The sequence below is a fragment of the Corvus cornix genome, chromosome 5 (genome assembly GCF_000738735.6).
Source record: "Corvus cornix cornix isolate S_Up_H32 chromosome 5, ASM73873v5, whole genome shotgun sequence".
NCBI classification, from domain to species: Eukaryota; Metazoa; Chordata; class Aves; order Passeriformes; family Corvidae; genus Corvus; species Corvus cornix.
The window spans coordinates 7,201,683-7,224,368 of NC_046335.1; the positions used below are offsets into that span (position 1 = coordinate 7,201,683).

At 45.3% G+C, this 22,686-nt stretch overlaps 1 long non-coding RNA gene across 1 annotated transcript in view; it reads left to right on the top strand.

The window, feature by feature from the left end:
- Positions 1 to 529: 529 nt before the first annotated feature.
- Positions 530 to 22,686, top strand: part of LOC109144438 — an 84,904-nt gene continuing 62,747 nt past the window's right edge. Inside the window, exon 1 of the long non-coding RNA XR_002045915.2 lies at positions 530 to 705. This is a non-coding gene — a long non-coding RNA (uncharacterized LOC109144438). The remainder of the gene's footprint in view (positions 706 to 22,686) is intronic.

The following is a 22,686-nucleotide window of genomic DNA, read 5'->3' on the forward strand; positions in this document are numbered from 1 at the left end:
TGGTTTTTCATTTAGGTCCAGCTTCCCTCCTCACATTCGGAGAGGATTGGCTCTCACACCCCATGTCCCACTGCACTCCAGTTAAACTTCATGGACTGGGTCAGCTCCTGATTTCTCTCAACTCCAAGGTGCTTTCCTGGAGTCAAACACCCACTGTGTTTCAGCACCTCTGTCCCTGATAACCTTGCTCCTGTTCAGAAGATGATTATGCATTTCCTCTACCGTGGGAGCAACGTGTACCTGTCTTTGGTTTCACATTTTTGTTCTGTGCGTCCCTGTGTTTTTCTTTCCGTGCCCTGTGCTGAAGAGAGCCTAATAATACAACAGCAACAACAAAAATAGCATTGTGCCTATTATTGTCCCGGCGCAGGTTTCTCACTGGGAACAGATCCATCTGTCAAATGTCCGTGCGCTGCAGGGCAGGCACCGCTCCTGCCTCCTTGGGCTCCTCTGGTGGGAGGCACAGGTTGGAGAAACACAATGAACTTTGGCTAATTTGGGAAAAGACAGCAGCTATTGGTGTGTTGACAAGCTTGTTTAAGCAGTAGATCTCAGGGAGAGAGGGGGGGAAAGGAAAATGTTTCCATAACGACTGGCACGTGAATGCTGTGATGTTCCCGTGAGGTGCCGGTGTGTGCTCACTCCGGAAAAGGTGTGTGCGCTCTGCAGATGTTCTCTTGGAGCGGGAGATGTCCTAATAAGCAGGTACATTGTTCCCCATGTTTAATCATGAACGGCAGTGAATGGCTGATTCAATTCTCCTGACCCTTTTTTTCTTCCCTCTTGACCTTTTCCTTTCCTAGCTTGTCACAAATGAGGAATGATTATTAACCGAAATAAAAATTTTTAAAAATTAAAAAAAAAAAAAGAAAAAGTGAGAACATTAGGCGTGGGGGAGAAGGGGGACTTGGGAATGTAAAGGAGAGTGGAAGTGTGTTATGTTGTATTTGTTTTCTCTGCTGCCATTTTATTGCTTTTCTGGGAGCGCTGCCAGAAAAATGGCGAGTAGCACTTTAATTAAAGAAGGCTCTGTGTGCACTCCAGCTGTTCCTCATGTGACTGGCCTGTCTATGGGTAAAGCAAAGGATGCTCCCGCCAGGCTGCCCCAATCAATGCTAACCTAATTCCTGACCACACGCTGCCAAGTGTTGGTGTAAACCTGCGGCCTTTGGGGCTCTGTCTGCAAGCCAGACGCTCGGCGCCCCGTCCTGCTCCTGGTATCCTCACGGATCTGAAGGCAGAGTCTGGCAGTGGCATTGCTGGGGGTGCAGGAGTGCGTGGAGGGAGGTGGAGCTACACTAAAACCATTTTCTCTGCCTGCAGCAATATGGCTTACCCATAAACAGGCTGTGCTGCCTGGAAGGAAGGGCAGTTTGGGGTTGGTGGCAGAAGACTGGGCTCCCACTGAAGTTTCTGGGAAAGCAGAAATTGGCTGTGAATGAATATGACTAATTTTTCAGCAGTAACCTAGATCTGAGATGCCCTCAGCTCCGGGAAAACGACTGCCTTTCTTTATATATATGCATATGTATTTTATTTCTCTGAATTTGGAGAAAAACAAGTTCAGCTGGAAAAGTCCACCTATGATAATACCCCTAAACTGAAAAACCAAACAGCACATCTGGAAGGTACTCTATGAATTCATCAGCAATGTTAAAAAAATGCTAACAAAGCAAAGCTGCATAATGGGATGGAAATTTTTGTGATGACCCGATGAGAAAACTGAAATAGCATCTTATAGCTTATACATACTAAAGTTTTGTTTCTTGTGAAACCATCCTCTGAACCTAGTTTTTGATGGAAGAAATATTTACTGTGGTGATTTAGGCTATATAATTCCTTAAGACAATAGGTTGGACTGAGGTCTTATTTTTACTACAGGGCCCCTTTGCAGCCCTCTGCCAGTGTGGAGGGCACGAAGATGAATGTGATGTTGTTTGTGCCCACTGTAAGGCCATTCTCCAGTGCCAGACAGGCGTAAAGGGGCCTCTCTGTGAGCGAGAGCTTCATAAAACCCTGTGTAATAAAATCCTGTGCTTTTGTTGCAGCAGCTCAGTGGCATTACTGCCATTGCAAATGTCACTTCTGACGTGTGCTACTTTAGGTGCGACGTGAAACGTCCAAGTGTAACCTGAAGTGTCCCACAACTGAAGCATTTCATTGCTCTTTCACACGCCTCACCTACCAGTAACATGAAGCCACTTCCTCCCACAATGGTGCAGAGCTGAGCCTCCTGTACTGACCTGCATGAGACCTTTTTTTGGGAGCTTTCCAACCCTTTTCCTTTCATAGCCTGAGAATTGCTCCCCTTCTGTATTCGTCTGTCTCCCACACACCGAGGTCTATTCACATGGTTTACGGCAGTGGAGGTGAATTGATATAATACATCGAGGAGATTCGAGACAAAACTATTGTATTTCTGAAAGTCAGCTTCAGAGCAATGGGGGCAGGCTGGACATCCTCCCCTTTCCAGCAAAAAGAGGGAAACACTGTCAAAACCTGGTAAAAGAGAGATGTTATCTGGATGTGGCAGAAAGCATTAGATGGAGTATTGGTGTACGGGTGGGAGGTTGGAGATCTACCATGCATGCTTTGTCCAGCCTTAATGTGTTTGCAGAAGGCCTCAGGGAATCTGAACAACTGCTGATGCATGTTGACAATATTTTATAAAAGGGTCATCTCAGTCTGTCCTGGCAGAGAAGCCGTGATGCTAGCTGTGGGTGGTTTCCGAGCAGTAGTTGGATGAAGGCTCTTGTGCAATGCTTTCTTTGTGTGTTTACTGTGAAACCTGAAGGATACTCTTTGCACACCCACCAGGTTGTCATTGTCAGATTTTGGGTCCCTTTGATTACAGCAGTGAGTTTTTCTCAGATATGGGAATGGATGTGTGCCCTGCTCTTAGTGACCCTGAGTCTGGTCATGGTCATCTCCTCTGCTTGTGAGCTGCCTGCACACCCTGCTCTTCTCTGGAAGTCTGAGGAGTGCAGGGCCTTTTTCTTTCACACTCAAATGCTGTTCTTTCAGTGACCCTGGCTGTTTGTTTGCACCCCAGCTCATTTCTCTGAGGTGATTTATCAGTCTTCTGTAGCCCAGTTTCTCTTCGGGTGATGTCTTTATGAGACACTTTCATTTATCTGGTGCTGCCTTTCAGCTAAATACCAGATTGTTTCCTCCATCCATGCAAGTTTCTTTTTACAAGAAAACTCATAAAATATTTTCCTTTGCCTGGACTTTATTTTTTGGCTTCCTAGGCAGTTTACCTTCTCTTCATGTACATTTGAGTGAACCTTGTTTTTCCTGGCTGCTTTGAAATACAGGCTCAGAAGCAGCAACAACTTTGTGATCTAAAAATGGTCTGGGCAGAGTTGTTGCTTATACAGGAGGCCTTTTGCTGTTCTGTCCATCAGGTGCTGGGGAACAATATGACAGAGACTCTCATCTTGTACAATGACATGGGTTCCTTATTAACAGAATTATTCCCAAAATTTGTCTGGGGAAGGCATTTTTTCTGCCTTGTTCTACTTCTAATGCTTCTCACAAGTTTTTTCCATTCTGCAACTCTCCCAATTAGAAGCAGGTTAATGTGTCTTTTGGCAGCATTTATTTATTTATTTTTGGTACAAGTCTGTGTTGATTTGCTGGAGGTGGTGGTTGCTGGCCACTCTGAGGGCACAGCTTTTACTGTCATTCTGTTGTGGTCTAGAAGGCGCCCCTGTTAGAGCTAAGGCAAGCTACCCTGCACAGGAAATAAACTTGGTTTTTGGACTTGTAAATCAATTTTCCACATCTGGATGGCCTTTTCTGGTGGAAACATGGGTGTTGCAGGAAGTTGAATAAATAAGTTTCATTCCAACATAAGGTCAGGATGCAGCCAAGGTACGTACCCAGCTTGGCAGCTCCAGCACTCCCTGTCCTGCTAAAATAACAAGGAGGAAGAGTCCTTGAGACTGAGAGAGGGAGAGAAGAAGGGCATTTGGGATGGGAAAAAAAACCTGTAGGCAGAGGTGACCCAAATTCATATTTTCTTGTCTGACTGATAGCATTGAAAGTGCTTCCAGGCAGGATCACGGCTGAGAGCACGTCGGCATCAGACAAACAGAAGTCACCAGGTGCCTTTGAGCAGGATGACAGGGCTGTTTGGCACAGGGCTGCACAGCAACATTAGCCTGGTCCTGGAAGTGGGATAGATGGGTCATGCTCAGGTCTGGGACCTGCTCAGTGGGAAAAATGCTCTGCCTGCTGCAGTTCTGCACTGCAGTGCTTGCTGCTTTGGTCCTGTGAGGAGCAGGGATCCACAGTGTAGCCCTTACAACCATCCCCAGTGATCCTCCAGACCAATTCCTGCCACTGCAGGTCCCACAGAAACCAAACTGACAATGTCTGATGGTGGGTGCCTGGAGCAGGAAGCAGCTGGGTTGGCCATGAAAAACAGAACAAACAGCTACCTCTGGCCTTCCTGGCCCCAAAATGAGAGACAGTCGCTGGCCAATCCTGAGCTTGGACAGCTTGGCAAGATCAAAATCAGATCTAGTGCCTACCCTAAAAAAATCTGTTTAGAGCTTGGTCTCTGCTCAATTCTGTGTGCACTGAAGAATGCCTGATGTTGTGGTACTAATACACTGTGCATCATAAATATGAGCACCAGTGTTTTGGACACAGCCTAAAGCAGTGTCCAAACGAGTTCCTGCCCAGGAATGACAGCCCTGCAAGTGTGGTGACTCATGGAACTCCATGCCCAGCACACCATCAAAGCCCATGAAACATTACTTTAGCTGTAGGACAATAACATCTTTCTCAAGCAGGACAAGGCAGCTGGCTGGATTCCCATGTAGGAGCTTTCTGGATACTTGGGAACTGCTAACAGGATACAGAATCTTTGCCTCTCCATGCTTTGAGTGCAGTGCAGATGGGTATGGCCACAGTTTCTACTGTGACACCACTGCTAGTGGGCTCCAGGAAGCTGCACTGGGACCAGAGCAATGGGCAACAGTAGTGTGCTCAGGATGAAGTGCTTTAGGGAGTGAATGGAACTGATAAAATACAAGATGCCTTAAAGCTTTTTCAAAAATGGAACTAAGTCCAGTAGTCAGGATAGGTGTATGATGTTATTATTATCAGTCATTTTTCATAACTCAGGACTTGGTGGTGTCAGGTGCAGCTCAGAGTTTGCAGTCTAAATACAGGGTTAGCAGAAGCAGGTGGAGACAGACAGATGAGGCAGCAGAAAGACTCACTGCCATGATGCCAGCCAGCAGAGTAGGCTGTGGTGGCACCTTAGCAGAAGCTTACAAAGCATCCAGATTCTTGGAGGTGTTGTAGCAAAGGGGAACTTGAAGGATCAGCTCAGATGTGTAAAGCATCAGGGTACCTGTCTGAAAGTGTGGCTATGGAAGAGTGTATCTTAGGCTGAGCTCTCAGGAGGTGGTCTCTTGGCCCAAGGATAAAAGGTAGTGGGGAGAATGGGTGGAAAAGAAAAAAAAGTGGACTGTGTTGGGGTTGGTGCTCTGAGGGCACAGAGATGCAAATTGTGGGTCTCTGTGGCAGCATTCAAAGTGGCTATGAAGGGGAAAGGATTGCATTTATGAGTGACAGAAGAGATGATGCTGCAGTAACTGAGAAAATAAGAATCTGGCCAGGTTCTTGGCTGTTCAGAATGGCAGTAAAGGCCATGCCTGAGTAGCAGTATTAGGACTGAACCTGGAAGGTTCAGCTTGGCAGTGCTGATCCTGGGTAAATCTATCGTTGGAAATGCCCCTGGAAGTGTGACCTTGCTGGCTCTGCTGTGGAAAGAAGAGGGAGGCTTGAGTCTGTCTCAGTGACGTGGTCTAAACTCACAGCTGAAGGACAGTGCATGGCTTTGTTTGAGCAGTCTGGAGTCAGGGTTGAGCCAGGAGCCGCCTGCATGTATGGGTTGGCTGAACTTGTGTCTGGGATGGGAGTGGTCTTGGAAGAGATGGGAGGAGGCAACATCGAGAGCAGGGTGCTCTCATCAGGAGACAAGGGAGGTGAGGAGGATCTTCAGAGAGATTGTGAGAGAGGTATGAGTGGAAACAGGTCAGAAGAGTAGCATGGAAGCCAAAGGAAAATTAATCCTCATGAAGGTGAGATGTCTGAGTGAGGATGTAGGGAATGCAAGGAGACTGGAGGCAGAGAGTTGGATCTGAGATTGTGAAGACAGTTGTCTGCAAACTAGGCTGTCTCTTTGGCCAGAAATGTTGGTTTCTGTATGTCTGCTTTTGATCTCACTATGAACATTAGTAAATATTTCCATTTTTCTGGCAAAGAGGATGTCCCTAGACCATGCAGCTGCTCAGTGAAAGCAGCTTTGTTATCAGGATGGTGGCCAACATTGCAATGACATTATACAGCTGTTTGGGGCCCTGCACTTTTGCCTGCATTCATCACCTGCTTTTGAACTGGTCCCAGTTCTCATTGCTGACCTATGGGAAACCTCTGCCTTGCACCAAGCTGTTTATCAGACTGGAGAGGCTTTGAATAAAACAATTCCCTGTTCCAGGGAGCTCAAATATTTTGACAAAACTTTAGTCTCATCCCAAAATCTCCAAGCAGCTCCAGCCATCGATGACTTTGACATCTGTGCTCTTAGCTGAGCACAAGGAGAAGATGCTGTATTTCTTTAGTTGGTGCCAGGCTATTGTGATGGCTGATGCAATGTTTTGGCAGCTAAACTGTAGCAATGAAGGTTTGTACTGTAGGACTCAGTTCTATCAGAAGTTTTAAGGCCTTAATATTAAAAAAAGAGCCTCACTGAACTGGCAAGCGGCCAAGTCATAGTACATAACCTCTGAGCACTCCAGGAGTATTTTCGTAGCAGCTGGATGAGGAATGAGTTGATAGAGACAGAGCAGGGGGAGTTCAAAGCACAGGCCCTCAGATCATTTTTCAATATGCTGGATTGTCCCTACACTGCCTTGGCAGGAAACCCAAACCCTGCTGCACTGTCTCCTTGGCCACCTCCATGGTGGAGCTGCCGGTCTCCCTGTGCCGGGGCTCGGGTGTGAGGGAGAGGTGTTTACACTTCTCATCCAGTGGGAGAGCTGGGAGTGGAGCACAGGCACTTCAGGCTGTAATGTGATAACAGGTTTGCCCCAACACTCACTCCTACTGCTACTAATAGAGCAAGAGAGTGGAAATTCCTCATGCAAGAGGGATCTCTCAGCTGTGGAAAAACCACTGTCCTGGTCTTCCCCACTTCTTCCAAGTCAGCAGCTGAACTGCTACTCCTAATACAGACTAATGCCAGGCACCTAACATAGAAAACAGAGTGGGTACACTGAGTATATCAGATCCAGGTTTCCCAAAGAGGGCTGCAAAGTCTCACCCCTCCATTACCACTGCCTGGTGTGGCTGTGTGGCCTGAGACAGGAGGGTGACAGGGAGAAAATCCCCGTCCTCAGCAGAGCCACATCTCCCCAGGAGCAAGGAAATGGCCTCCCAAATGCAAAGTGCACTGGATATAGTGCATGACTTTACCGGCCTCCTGCTTCTGTGGCAGTCAACAAAAATTTTTCCATGGTTTTTAGATTTGGGTTTGGTAGGACAGGTGGTGCTGCAGTGGCCTGGCAAAGGGGTTTGGATGACCTGGGTGTGTGATAGCTTCTTCTTCAGTAAACCCACTGGCAGATGAGTTTCCTGAACCAGTAAATTCATGTGAGCACCTGCCCCAGCTGAAGTCACTCCCAGCTTCCAGCAATACACCGTGCACTCATTGCCCTGCCACAGAGAGCTGGGATGGAGGAGCCTGGGAACAGGAGTGGCTGTGTGGTACAGCAGTGCTGGAGCTGTGGCAGAAAGCATTTGTCCCCAAGTGCTTCCATGTCCTCTGTGCACCCACACTGCCTCCTGTGCTCAACTTAGATGCAGATGTTCCAGTTATGCTCCAGTTTGTCATCCAAAAGCTTTGAGATTTTCTCACTCCTTTGAGACCAGCAGACATGGGTAACTCTTGAAGGCTGTTCTTTGACTGGCCATTTTGGCCATGTGAAATTACTTGCAAGGGTGTTTCCTTGCTGTAAAAACAACTTAATGAGTTCCCCTTGTCCTACTCTAGGTTTTTGGTCTCATTGACACACTCAAAGGACCACTTTGGTGGGCTGGGAGGGGTTGCTGTGCTGAGGAGAGGAAGGTAGAATTATGGTCTGACACAGAGAGAGAGTGCTCATTTTGGTGAGCCCTACTTTCCTGTGTGCTTGGGGACCTGTGAAGCTCCCCAGACCAGCCCATCTGGGTGTGGGGGCCATGCTGGGAGGGAGAGACACCCCTCTGTGGGACTTGTGGCTGCAGTGCCCCAAGGAGCAGTGCTGAATAAATGTGCATGTCTGCATGTGCATCCACTTTAATCACTCTTTAAATGTGCAGCTGTTCTCCACGGGAAAGTATTGTATGAGAGTAACGGGGTGACCCCAATTCCCCTTTTCCTCCTGCAAAACCTGTTCATATTCTCTCTCGTGTCTGAGAAACTACTGCAGAAGGGGCTTTCCCTCTTTCACTCTCTTTTTCACTTTGTAACAAGAAGAACAGTCTTTCATTGTTAGATTTCAAAATAATCCTCTTCTGTCAGAGTCTGACTCCTACATCCAGCAGTAGGGCTGGACCCTGCACCAGAAAACTGTGCGAAGGAGGTGATGCGTGTCTGGCCACCCATTGCTTTTCCTCTCAGTTTCCCAGGAGTTGCTGTAAAGCCATTCCCTACTGCTGTGGCCAGTAGAGTAATGCAAAGGAGGGTCTGGCTCCAAGGCCATTGAATGGTGTGCAGTCCCTAAACTGCAGAGGATTTTGGACAAAGTGTTAAAGGAAAAGGCTTGGTAGGGATTTTCAGGGAAGAGACTGCTGCCAAGGAGAGCGGCACCAGCCCGAAGCTGGGGCTGTCCCCCAGCCCTTTGTTCCTCGGGGTGGTCGGCTTCCTCCGCCCGGCACGGCACAAAGAGCCTTTGGGAACTGGCCCAAAACTGAGGAGTGGCAAAATGCAGTTAGTTCCCCTGCTTTTGTAAAAGGCATGTCTGGCTGCCAAGGGAAGTTTCCGTATCCTGCTGCCTTGTGTTCGCTGGGGCTCGTCTGGGACCTGCTGTGCCTTCGAGTCCTCAGGCTGCGACCAGAGTCTGGGAGCTTTGCTCCTTCCTTTATACATGGGTGGAGAAGACAACAGTCAAGTGTTTTCAGCTTTTCTGACTGATTTGTGCTCATTATAAAGCTGGCTGCCTGGGCCAGTTTTCTGATGTGGGTTGGGTGTCCTGGGGACATTTGCTTTGCTTCTGCTGGGGCTGAGCTTGTTCTGGAGACAGAGGCCCTGGTCAGAAACTTGGGAAGATGCTGAAAAGATGGCTCTGAGCTTGAGGGTGCCCTCCAAGAAAGACCCAGTCTAGTGGAGAGGGGTGAGTGAGCTGCCTTGCTTAGGAAGAAAACGTTAGGGGAGAGCACTAAACCCTAAAGACACTAGAGACAATTGTCTCCCTCAGCGTGTTTTGGCTTGAATAAATTGTGAAGGTTGTCAGTAAATAACTTTTTATCAGGCAAGATGGGTTTTCTGGTCCAGCTCGTTTCCTTGTGGTTAATCTCATAGTGAGGGTCTTTTGCCAACACTAAGGGCACAGTATTGGGACAAACCATAGCACAGGCTTTGTAAAAGGGAACTAAAGAAAAAGACCAGAGATGCAGGTGATCAAATAACAGTGTTTGTTGGGAATTACTGTGATGTGGAAACACTTTTCAAGGGTTGGTGCAAGTACCTGATATCAAGATGGTGTTTAAGCTGTAAAAGCCATCCATAGTGCTACGATGGGCAGTGGATTATGAGGATGAAAGCAGGCTGTCATTAAAATGAAGTTGCAGTTACAGGAGGTGTTTTAATTTGAGTTTATGTAGCGTAACAATTTGTATATAAAAGGTTCCTACTTTGGGAAAATTCAGGGGTATGGCTTTTGTTAATTTTCTCTTAACACTGCAGTTTTGGTGTGAGTTCATGTACTGGAGCACTAAGGCTGTCTTCTACAAACACATCTTTCAGGCCACCTAGGTAGGGCTTGGGTCCATTAGACTGGAGCAGCTGCAGGCAGCTATCATACTGGATCAGCCAAAGATAGCATGAGCATACTTAATCTTGCATGTGTGCCTAATATGCAAATAGAAATAAATGAAAATCTGCCATTTGTTTGACAGGAGCATCCCCCAGTCTGGGGAGCACTCCCCTTGACAGCCACGTTTCATGCAGAAGAGAAGCCATAGCATGCAGAGAAACTCTGAAATGTGTTGTGTTTGATATGAAAAGCATGTGAGGCTTTTTTCCTGTTTTCTGGAGGGAATTAATATAATAGAGCTGCCACCTTTCATCAGTCAGATTTGGTGGCAGTTGAGCTCAGGGACAGTAGTGGAGAGGAGGGTGTGTGAAAGGTGTGGAGAGAACTGGAATCTGCATCACAGAGAGGAAGGGATTTTTCTGTGCATCTCCAGGAGAAGTGAAGGGCTGTTCTTTGGTGTTTGCTTCTGTCAGAGACCCTGACAGATTTTGGGCTGGGCTGAGCCCGCTGGGGTGGGCACAGAAAGCATCTGGGTGTGCAGCAGACATTGCTGCCAAAGAAAACCAAATCCTTTTTTTCAGAAAGACTGTCAGGGTTATTTAGAGGTAGGTTTAAAATGCGCTGCTCTTTTCCCTGCAGTGAGGAATACCTCTCTCTGAACTCTTCCCGGAGGATAGGCTGCACTGCCAAGTAGGAGGGAAACATCCCAGCCTGAGCTCACATCTGAGTGTCTGAAACACAGTGGAGCTGACACAGTTCAACAATCTAAGGGGAACTCTAGTGCAGAATTTGGTATTCTAGGTATTTAATGTCCTATATACAGTTTTACAACCTATATATTCAGAATTTTTTATTGAAGATGTTTACGTACAGTGTCTAGCACACTAACATTGGCTCTTACTTGCTACAGCCATAATTTTGCTAGATACTGTGTGGCCCTGCTCCTGCTAGCCCTAGTCTTGACCTTGCCAGTATACAAGCACCTCCTGGGCTGGGATGAATATCAGGAGGTCTCACAAGGGGCCATACAGGCAGAAGACTCTCAGCAACTCACCAGAGATTACACGTCCTCAGGACCTGTCCCAGCAGGACATTTGGATGGGTGGTGCAGGGGATTTTGGACTTGGTTGCTGCTCTACTTGTCCCTGTGGAGCTCACAGCACCGGAGCTGCTGCTCTGAGATACATTTCTCTTGAGCAGATTTTTGTATTGGCTCAGTCTTGGCATCTCTGAGGCTCCTGGGATGGAGCTGCCACAGCTTGCTGTAGGCATAAACCTGCTGTCCTCCCAATAGCTGCCCCCAAGGTTTTTGGCTGTGCTTGGCAGTGTGGAAACTACCTGCAGTTCTCAGGACACATCAAGCCTCTTTCTGTCCGTTTGCTACAGTTTCTCTTACCCACAGAGCAGCAGAGCTGAGCCACCTCAGAAAAGCAAGTGATTGATTTGAATTAACAAGAAAGCGGAGAAAGCAAGTGTCTTGTTTTCTTCCTAAAGTTTCTGGGGAGATGTCTGAAACCTTGGGACATTCCACCAGTGAGTGATCTAATTAACAGGAGTTGAGCTCAGCTCTTGTCAGCGTACGCCTTGAGAAGGAGCTTGAACAATTCTATTAAAACTGCACCACTGCAGATAGAGCTAAAGACAGAGAATTGGATCTGCCCACTTATATATGTCACAAGTTTCTGTCATCCCTAGGACATACCCTGAGGTCCTTGGCTTTTTTAAGGAAGCATTTACCTATGCCAAATCCCAAGATTTTTTTTCCCAGAGGAGCTTGTACAGGGAGAATCAGAATGAAAATTGAGTCCAGACCTGGGGATCTGTTTTCTCTCTCCCAATCACTTTGAGTGATCTGATATGATGGGGAAAGGGTCTCTTTGTCTGCCTTAAACAGGCTAACTAGTTTCACCTGGCACATGGAGCTGAAGAAGGGACAGAGGTGGGAGATAAAGGTTTTGGTGTGAGGGTGGCTGGGTGGGGCTGTCTCACTGCAGGCAGCAAACCCAGGATACTGACCTTTGTCTTCCCCCCTCTTGCTACATAATTACTTAATGGCAGTATCTTAGGCACAAGTATTTTGGCATATGGGTTGGTTTTGTGTATGCTATAAGCTGCACATGCCTGGTACAGGAGGGCTCAGTTCCAGACAAATCCTGGGGCCCCCAGGGTGGACGTCCAAGGTTTCCTCCTTAGGTGTGGGGATTGTCACAGTGGCAGGAACCCCTCGCGTCAGACAGAAAGTTCTACCTGTTTTTTCACTGCTGAATCCCTTGTCCCTGCATTTTTGACAGTTCATTTGCCTGGATGGTATAAAAATGAGAAGAGACTCTGTTCCCTCCTCCCAGTGTAAGGCCTTATTCTCAAGCTCCCATTCCCTCCTCCCACTGCAAGGCATCATCCACAAAGAGGTGAGCACCGCAATAATCCAATTTCCCACCTCTAAAACAACCAGTTTTGACTGAGTATTGGCTTGGCATTTATACACTGAACAAGAAAACACCATGGTCTGTAAGCCTCTTGTTTGAGTGAATCACCTTGTGAGCAAGGGGCAGTCGCTGGGTCTCAGACTGCAGCTGGGAATTCTCCTGATACAAAATCTTATTTTAGTGAAACACCTCAGACATAAGGATCTTTTTATTTGAAGCCTATCACCATCCCATCCTTCCACCCCCTGCAATTTTCAGCTGAGATAAGCCAAGTCTCTGGAGTATATTTTGTTCAGAGTGACCTTCAGTAAACTGGTACCACGACATCAGTGCCGTGCCCAAAGCAGATCTCTCTGCACCTGCCAATATAACCAGGAGTCTGCTATGTGAAGCAGAAGGTGTTGCTTCTTGGTGGACTTGGCAATTGGTTTGAAACCTCCTGTTCAGTCTGAATTTCAATCTGGCATTGAATGTGTTTTTTGCCTGGTTTCTAAGTGGATAAAATCCTTCAGTTTATTTTGTCTGGTAGGCATTTTTGTACTGTGTACATTTGTGAAGACTGGCTTTCTTATAGATTGGCCTTATCCTGCTATCTCATCACTCTGGTTACTGCAGGCCTAGTCAGTATTTTTGATTCATGGTTGCATAAAAAATATATGTTATTCAGGACAGGACACTAGCAGAACTTGTGACATGATTTAGGAGCATTTGATGATCTCTTAGTTATTTAACCTGAAGAAAGTGTTAAGCCTGTCCTCCCACCACTGTACATGACATAAATGAAAAACTGAGGGGAAAAAGCAGCTAGAGATCCACTCTTCTGCAGATGGCTAACATATATGAAAAGGATTTTGTATTATGTACTTGCTTAATTTAAGTAAAGATAGAATTACTAGTAGGTAGTACCTGGCTGGCATTTACATCTGTCAAGCCTAAATGAGAGTAGGGTGTTTGTGAAGTTGAATGATTTAACATGCCAGTCTTTTCTCAGCTGTCATCTATTTCAGGAATTTCAAATCTTTCTAAATGAAACTTTCCTCCTCCTTATCTGGCTTCAGAGTGGGGGAAAAATTTACTGGAATAAACAAATAAATAATTTTAGTAAAATCATACTGGCAGTGGGGAAAAGGTGAAGGAGAATAGAGTAACTACTTTAACTCAATGAAATATTGACATGGATAAGCGTAAGAGGGAATAAAAGAGAGAGAGAGAATATGTGATTATCCAGCATCCCAAATGTGCAATGTTAACAAAACTTTCGTGAGGAAGGATGGTTAGCAATTGGCTTGGTATGTCAGGATTAAGAGCAATTGCTCAGCCTGCTGGGAAGCCTCATTGCTCAGGTGATGGAGCGAGAATTCCCTATTTATTCAGCAGCCTTCCTGTGAGCCGGGGAATCAGGGCCTAGTGTCAGGCTTGGGTGGGGAGACTGGCAAGTTCTCTCTCCCAAGTCTGAAAGAGAATTTCTCCTAAAAGCTGATTCTGCATGGTGGAAGCCAGGGTGAGTGCTGCCCTTACACACATTATCCTTTATCATGGGTCCCTTAGGAGGGAATGACAACTCCCAGCCCATTTGGAAGAATTTTCTCATGACTGTTCCAGATGCTTCCTTCTCACATTGAGCTCTTACCAGTTTCCACTACTGTCCACTTTTTTTCTCCTTGTCTTTTTTCCTTTTCTGCCTTGTCCTGGATTAGAACTTCTTCCATGTCACAGCTGACTGGTGCTAGCACAGGTTCATTCTCCAGGGAAGCTGGAGGCACCTGGTAAGATAAATCCTGCTGCTAAAAGCTGTGGACAGTGAGCATTAAGCAGCAATTAGTGTGACCTGAGCTCTTTGCAGTGGCGCAATACCAGGAAACTGGATAGCGTGCAATTCCCACTGGTGGATTTACTGCAGTCGCTTGGTGTGGGCAAGACAAGGATGGGAGCGAGCTGCTGGTGACTAACTGTATTTCCTCAAGGGCCTGGACTTTTCTTGAAGGTCTTTCTCAAGGCTAGAGTCATCTAAGGAACTCCTGATAGCTCCTTGACAGATCACCTGTCTGGCTTCTTATCTGCTGCTGAGCCATGAGTCCCAGGTGGGATTAAGCACCCTACAAGGCAGAGTCACTAAAATTCAAAGACATTGATTCACACTTGTGGATTGCAATGTGCTTTTCAGAGGTACAGGCCTTTGAAGAAGCAGCAACAATGGATTTTGAACTGGTTTCAAGGAATAGGTGAGAGAGGAACCATGCCAGTTTTAATCGGCAGCAGCTACGGTTTTATTGTTGAGTGCCAGACTAGCAGCTGGAGAATGCTGGGGAGCATGTTGAGCTTTGATGTTTCCAAATTGTGGTCCTGGGGGATTTCACTGTAACCAAAAATGTTTGAAGTGCTGGCCTCTTGCCACAGTTTAGGATGAGGAATGTTTCTGAAAACCTTCACAGATCTGTATGGAACTGGAGTGCGTTTTTCCCATGCAATCCCAGGCAGGACTGAGACGGATGCACTGTGGAATTACATTACTGTCTTAGGACATCTCTAATTTACAACCCCAGGGCAACAGCAAAATACTAAGGACCAGATTTTCAGTATGTAACTCTAACTCATCATTCTTATGATCTTGGGGCAAAGGAATATCCAGTAGTTCACATTTCTAAAGTGCAATATGATTTCCAATGCCTAGATTTTTATAAAGTGACCTAAGTTCCGTTTGTGTATATACATCTTTGCTTCTGTACATGCAAAAAGTCCTGCAGAAAGCAGTTGTTTGTTTTTTTTTTTTTAAATAAGGCAGTAATGTGTCTCCTGCAAAAGTGGCCATAAAGGTAAAACACAGAATGCAAGCCATTAGATAAGTTGTATTTAACATGTTTCTAATTCTGGCCTGAAAGGAATTGTTGTAATGGCTGAGGGAAAAATAGGGATCCCGTTTTGTTGCTCTTCAGCAATGATTAAAAAGAAATTGCTCACTTCTATCCATTAGGAAATTGTGAGTTCTGGAACTCATGAAATATTATCAGAGAAGGACCTTTGTCACTCATTGGTGTTGGTGTGTATTTAATCAGCAAGGTTCAGTGGGACATTGTCCATATACTTTATAAAGAATCCCTGTGAATGGAGAGCTTTTCCCTCTCTCCCTTCACAACCCCTCACCATGCTTTTCCCTTCTCACCTTCATTCCATGTCAGTGCCTGCATTTGGCTTGCAGAGCTCTCACACAGGTCACTGAGAAGCTTTCAGCCAAGAAACGGGTTAAAGGGCCAGTTTTGCAGTAGACAATTAGTCTCTTCTGGCAATACCCTAATTAATCCTGTTATTGGGCTTTGCCACTAATTACTGTAGGAGAGGTCTGGCCCTAATAAAAGCCACCCCCTTTGGCGTGGTGCCTCCAGTGCAGCCTGGCCCGGGTGATGGAGCAGCAGACGCTCTGGGTGGAATTCTGTGCGCAGGAATTTGCGCCGCTCCGCCGGCCGCTGCCGCAGATGGCAGCCGGCAAGGAGGGATGTGGTGTGGAGCTCCTTCCTGGGTGTCTGGGCAATTTGATTCGGGAGCCAGGACCGCGCAGTGTGTGCTCAGTGATGCATCCCAGTCTGCAGGTGCGTGATGTGCCACCGCAGTCTGTGGATAAAAGGCTTTAGATTAAAAGCCTTGATCACCTCCCGTTAATGCTTCACGCCAACGGGGCTTTTAAAAGATTGTCTCGATGATAAAGTGAGTGACCTTCAGATCCAAGGGTTTCAGAAGTGTCAGCTATGCCCTCCCATTAGATTATTATTACCGGTTATAATGTCCTGCTATAAATTGGATAAGACTGGGTGTAGCACTGAGACTGAGTTCATTCGTTCTCCCCGGTCCCCATCTCACTGGGACCGTGTTTCTCTTTGTTCTCACTGAACAGCAGTTCACACCCTCACAGTTTCCTGCACTTCTCCCTGAATTTTGCTCCTCAGCACTTTTTAAGTTGGGTAGAGCGCTCCATCATCCAAGGAGCATGCTTCAGCTTTCATGCTAAAAGCAACTGCCAGCCTCAGGTAAGGGGTGCCGGGTGCTTCTGGCCCATCAGCCAGATGCAGTGTTTTCCCTGATGCGGCAAAAAATGGGAGAGCATTCTCTAGACAAGGGCAGGAGGGAGGGAAGAGGACAAACAAGTGACTGTAACAGTGCTTTTGTATTGCAAATTGCATGCCAAACAGGAACCTCTTGTTTTTCAGGAGCTACGTGTCCTTGAATTGGCTGGTGCTCATCTCTCTTGCTGAGCTCTTGCTGCTGAATCACACAACCTCACCTGGCTGTGCTATGTGTATGGTGCAGCAGGGGGGAACAATGCTGGGTTCAAGAGGGGCTTTGAAACTCTAATGAAGTTTTTCTGAACTAAGCAGGGCACCAGGCAAGTCTGAAAACCCTGTTTGTTCCTTATGATATGGGAACATTTGGATGAGTGGTTGTTATCTATTACTGTATCCCACAGCCATAGGGAAGAGAGGACAGGAGATCCAGCAGGCAGGAATTGTGCAGCAAGATTGATTTATTTAATTATTTTACAAACTCTTTTATAGACTTTTTTTCTTCATAGTCTAATAGGACAAAGGGTCAGCCACCCCCTGAGTTGATTGGCTAAAAATCCTAAACATCCATAGTCAAAATATTTTTCTGCTGTACCATAAACGTAGTTCTACAAGGTCGCAGGTATTCATAGTTTACAGAACTTCTGCAAATATCTTCGTGAGAGAGAAATGTATCTCACGGGCTTAGAAAGAAGCAAGAAAAATTCTTGCTAGCAGCAATATTGTATCCACAGTTATCATTAATTTTTCCTTCCCTGGCTGTTCTGTACAGGCTTCTGCTATCCAGTCCTCTGCCAGAGCCTGATTTTGCAGCCCTCCCCTGGGTGGGTACATCTTGATTTGGTGAGTGCTGCAGCAAGCCATGGTGACCACTGGCAACAGCCCGATTCTCAAATGAAGCCCTTCATACTTTTCTGGCTATGTGTATCAGACTCTGCTTTGCTGTGTGGCTCCAGAGCAACCACAAGCTGTACAGTTTCAGCAGGCTGAGTGTTCTCAGCATCTCTCCAAAAGCTCTGAGCATGGTGCAGTGTTGGGCAGTGTCCATCACTTTTGCCCCCTGGTGTTATATGGAAATCAGTAAGGCTTTCCCCTTATTTTAATAGCATCCCAAATGGCTGTGGCAAGTATAAAACTCTGTGCTTGGTCCAGCTGGCAGTTTATACCACAGGATTTGCCTTGGACATGGCATTTCCAGCAGAGGGTTTAACCTGTGGTCCCTATTCCTTGCCAGTTGAACCCATGGGTGTGAGATGCCTACAAAACACCTTCTTTTACCTCTCCAGAAATGTGCTTGTTTAGACCAAGGAAGGTGACTGTGGACAGTAACAGAACTGATACACAGAGGGTGAAAATCCTCCCAGAAATGTCTTTTCAGTCCAAGGGAGTGACTCCTCCACTCCTACTCAGTGTTTAACACTGGGTTGGTGAGTGTGCTACAGACCAGGGGAGAGAAACTGCTTGTGAGATGAGGCTGGCAGGGTTTGGTCCAGCTCGCTGTATCCCATCTCTCTGCTGGCCTTTGCAGCTCACCTTTCTGCATTTACTGCTGAGCTTTATGGGTTTGCAGAATGATTTCTGGAGCTCTTTCAGATCAATACACAGTAGAGGTCCCTCTCTGGAGGGCATGTTCTGACATGATATTACCCTGTCATCGGTTCTTTTCTCAGTTTATAGCTTTCCTTAATATTTAAATGGGTTTCTTGCTGCAGTGCTTGTGCCCCGTTTACCCAAATAATCTATAACTCAATGACTTCTAAATCCACTTCACAAGTTGTTATATTCATTATAAATGAGTTGTAGTGCAACCTGCATCTCAAGTAGATATTCTCATCTGGAGGTCTGTGCTGAGATCCAGCAGGAGCAGCGAATATATTAAACCCATAAAACCCCCAAGACATCCCATACCATACAAAATGAGCTCTAACTACAGACTTTATTCCTCCTTATCACTTCTATTCGCCAACCATTCAATGAAAATGTATTACACACACACACACACACACACCAGGCAGCTGTTCCTGCAGCCACAGCACTTCACGCCACTCCTACCAAGGTTTTGCAAGTGTCTGGCACTTTTAGCAGGGCCGTTTGGAGATGGGTGAAACTGCAAGTCCCTACAATTATCTGTATGAGTCTTAAGTGCTTGTGCAGGAGGGACCCAGCCCAGCAGCACTGGTGGGACCAGCATCTCGTGTTAGGCTTCAAGCCCATGCCTGGTCTCCCTGATTTCAGTGGCACCAGGCGCCCTGGCTGCTTTTTCCAGTTGAAGAGGCAGCTTGGTGTTGACAGGCCAAGGATTCAGACATGCCTCTGTGTCTTTGGGGGCTTTATTATTGTCACGGTCAGCTTTATCTGCCCAAAGGCTTTGTCTGGTAGGGTCTTAGCTACTTTTTAATCTCAAATCCTTGCTGATTGCTGTGCTAAAGCCAGCTTCACTCCCCAAACACTGTTTATCTGAGAATCCTGCATAGACGTTGCTCTCAAGATTTAACTTCCTTTTTAACTCTGGTTTTGTGTTGTTGTGTGGTTTTTGTTTGTTTGTTTTTTTAACACCATGGAATAGTAGATGTAAAAGGGACTTTTAAGAAAGGAAATTTGGAGTTTGGAAGAGACTTTGTTCCACATTCTGACATTGAAGGCAGGAGAAATATTAGAACTTGGCAATATTCCTTTGCTTGTAAAATCTGATAGATTTAGATGTGACTGGTGCCTTGGATTGAATAGGAATGTTATTAGTGTATGAAATTCAATGAGCTCTAATGCTATTTAAAAAGTCCTAATGAGAAGGGTGCTTTTGTGTCAAATTCTATTGGTTTTTTATTTCCTTTTCTGCCTTCCGTATTTGAAGAGCACTAAAAATATTTTTAACAGCTAAGGAGGGAAATAGACTTTTGTCTGAAGGACCTGTGGGAGTAGGGGAGTCTGGGGGAAGGCGATGGAATTTATTTGGTTGGTAGCTTTTACTGTATGGATGTGTTCCCCTGTGAACCATTAAATTGGGGAGTTTGCTTGGCTTACAGCTGGGGCTAATTGGGATCTGAGTTTACTGACTGGCCTCCTTCTCTTTCCAATCAAGAGTCATTGTCTTTCCTGCCTGTTGATTTTGTGTGATTTACAGGGAAGTACCAGCTTAAAGGACAAAGAATTGAGATTATCAGTTTGTACAGTGGTGGGGTTTTTTTTAAATCTTTAGGTTACATGCAGTCTCCTTGTCCATAAGAAATGGTAAGATCTTGTGCATTTTGGTTTTGGTTGGACACAGTTTCTGAAAAAAATAGTGTATGGAAACATTTATTTTCCATGAGGAAAAAAAACCCCTAAAATGGTATTTTTTGGAGCCAAATAAAAGTATTTTGTTTGTTAAACTGAACCTCCTTGTTTTGAACATTATTAGATTGGGTCTGTCTGTGTCCTAAAATCACTGCCCACTGCACAGACTTGCCTCCTTTATTGGTGTTTCTGCTTTGACTGGGTTTTGAGCCTATAGAGGCATCATAGGAGATATATGCTTGGTATGAAGCCCAACCCACAAAAAGGATAAGAGCAATGAACTCACAAACATCCACTTGTAATAGGCATCAAGGACTGTAAGCTGATGCAGTTGTGCCAAACAGCCTTGAAGCAAGCTGTTTCTAATGACATTAAAAAAGATCTTTCATAGTTTAAATAATCTTTGAACTTCAGTTCTGAACAGAACTTTGATATTTTAGCTTTTTCTCCAGCCTGGAGAGGAAAACAAACAGCCAGTGATCAGAATTCACTGTGGAATATTAAATCTGATTTTATTGTTTAGTTTTAATACTATACATACAAGCAAAATTGATCAAGACCTGATGCTTCTGAGTTATATCTCATACAATTTTATGACTTTAAAAAAATATTTTAAAATATTTCTGCTCCAAGAGCTTGACAGGTCCCTGCACAGAAAGCCTTAGGACATAGAACTCCAAATATACTCTTTCATTCATTCTCACTAGCCTCTTAAAACCTAGTACATATTTTATGCCAACAGAGAGAAGAGCCTTTTTCTAACTGCAATAAATCTGATGAAAATTTACTTTTTATGAAGTCTTATGTAATGCACTGTTTATCTCCTGGATAGAATTTCTTTTTGACTTCTGACTTAGTTGGAAGCAGAAACAATTACTCCTGCAGCAGGGAAAGCTGCTCCTTCTGCAAGTGCTCCCACCCATGTTTTTGCCTCTGCTGCTCTGTGTGGATGGGAGATAACACTGATTCTCAAAAGCTTCCACACCAGCCAAAAGCTGGGGTTTAAGGTGGGTTTCGCTGGCTAGGTCTGGTGTGCAGATTTAGCCAAACCACCCAGAAGACTGGAAGTATTCCAGTTTGCACCTTCCCAAAGGCTGCCTGGGCTGGGTCCCAGGGCAAGGAGATGTGCTGCTTCAGCTGCAGCTGGCAACTTCACCTTGAGGCCCTGAAGATGTTTGCTCAGCTAACTCTTTCCTAGAATAAAGCAAAAATGGGTCTGAGTCACGAGGCCTGACTGGTGCAGAACCCAGCCAGGTCACTGGTGAGACTGGTGTGGCCTTACCTGTTATCTCCAGAAGTGAAGGAAGCTCAGCATCTTGCACAATACAGCCATTATAAAATCTCCTGTAACACTGCTCACAGCGTCATGCAAAGTGTCAGCCATCAGCAAATAATCATTGCTAATTGTGTCCAACAGTGGTTTCCAATCCATTGCTTATTTTCTCTTTTCAGATGATCTGCTCTGGTTTCCCCAAGCAGAAGTTGTAAAACACCTTGCAAAAGGCAGATATTGCAGTATAATGTCTCTCCCTCTTTGAAAAGGATAAAGTCCCATAAATCCTGCGCAAGAGCCTGGTCTTCGCAATTATCTAGTCCAGGCTACAGACCTAAGAAACAAAAAATAATCAGCTCAGGCTGTGGATGCCTCATCCCCAGAATTAATTGTTCAGGTTTTCGTCATTATCTCTTGGCTCTTTTGCAGATATTTTTTCCAAGTTCATTTAAGAGAAATCCAGAAAAAGAAGCTTTCATTGCAGTATCAAATGTATTTCTGTATACATTACAAAAATACCTCTCCGTATAGATCAAGGGTCTATCATTGTTCTATTAACTGTGTGACATCTGCATATTGGCACAAGTTTCATGCCTTGGTTGTTCTCCAGGGACTATACCACTGTTCTATTGCTGGCACAGCCATTATTCCAGGGTAACTGGTGCACAGGGGCAGTGTTATATTAAGTGTAACATATGCTAGAAATCAGAAATGGAAATGCCTCATCATTGCAGTAAAAGCACTAAGCCAAGGCTTAGTTAGCAGCTGGGACTCCATATAAAAATAGTAAACCTGGGTGAGAAGGGCTCATAGGAGAAAAAAAAAGGCAATAAAAGAAGCAGGAACTTCTAATTTTAATTTTCAAAACCCACTGGGGAAAGCATTCTTGCACAGATTTTTCATCAACATAGAAACAATGAACCCCCAAAACAAGAGTGCTGAAATCTTCTATGAAAAATCTCAAGGGTTTTGGCTGAATGCTCTTGTTCTTTTCTGAAGTGGTTGTTCTTTTTTTGGCTAAAAATGGAAAATTTCTGCCTTTCATCAAAACGTCAAGTTCAAGCAGAAAAGGGAAAACTTTGGAGATGAAACTTCTACACCTTTTCAAGTTTTGTTTGTATTTTGTTTTTTGGTTTTTTTTTTTTTTTTTTGCCACAGTTGTTCATAGAGAATATTACTAATACTGTGAGCTTTTCTTTTTTTTTTCTGGGTGAAAAGGGTAAATATATTCCAGAAGAATATCTTATAAATCTGTGTTACATCACAGGAAGACATCTTCATTGGCCCTGAAATAAGTCAGGAAATCTAGAGGTAGGGACCCAACTGTACTGCCCCTAGACTGGATGTGGAGCAGGGCCTGGGGACTCATGCCCCAGAAGGGCTCTGGCATGCTGAGCACAGCAATAGTCTCCTTTGCTCTGTAGGGAGGTATCCAGCTTCATAAGAGTTGGACTTGATGATATTAAAGGTGTTTTTCAGGCTTAATGACTCCATGATTCCCAAATGATTCTATAAGCAGAGTGCTGGGTGCTCTGCTGTTCCACCTATGGTCCCTTTCTGTGGCTGGAATGGATGCTCTGATACTTATGGTCCACGTCAGGAAGAAGCATCTCCGAAAACAGTTGTAG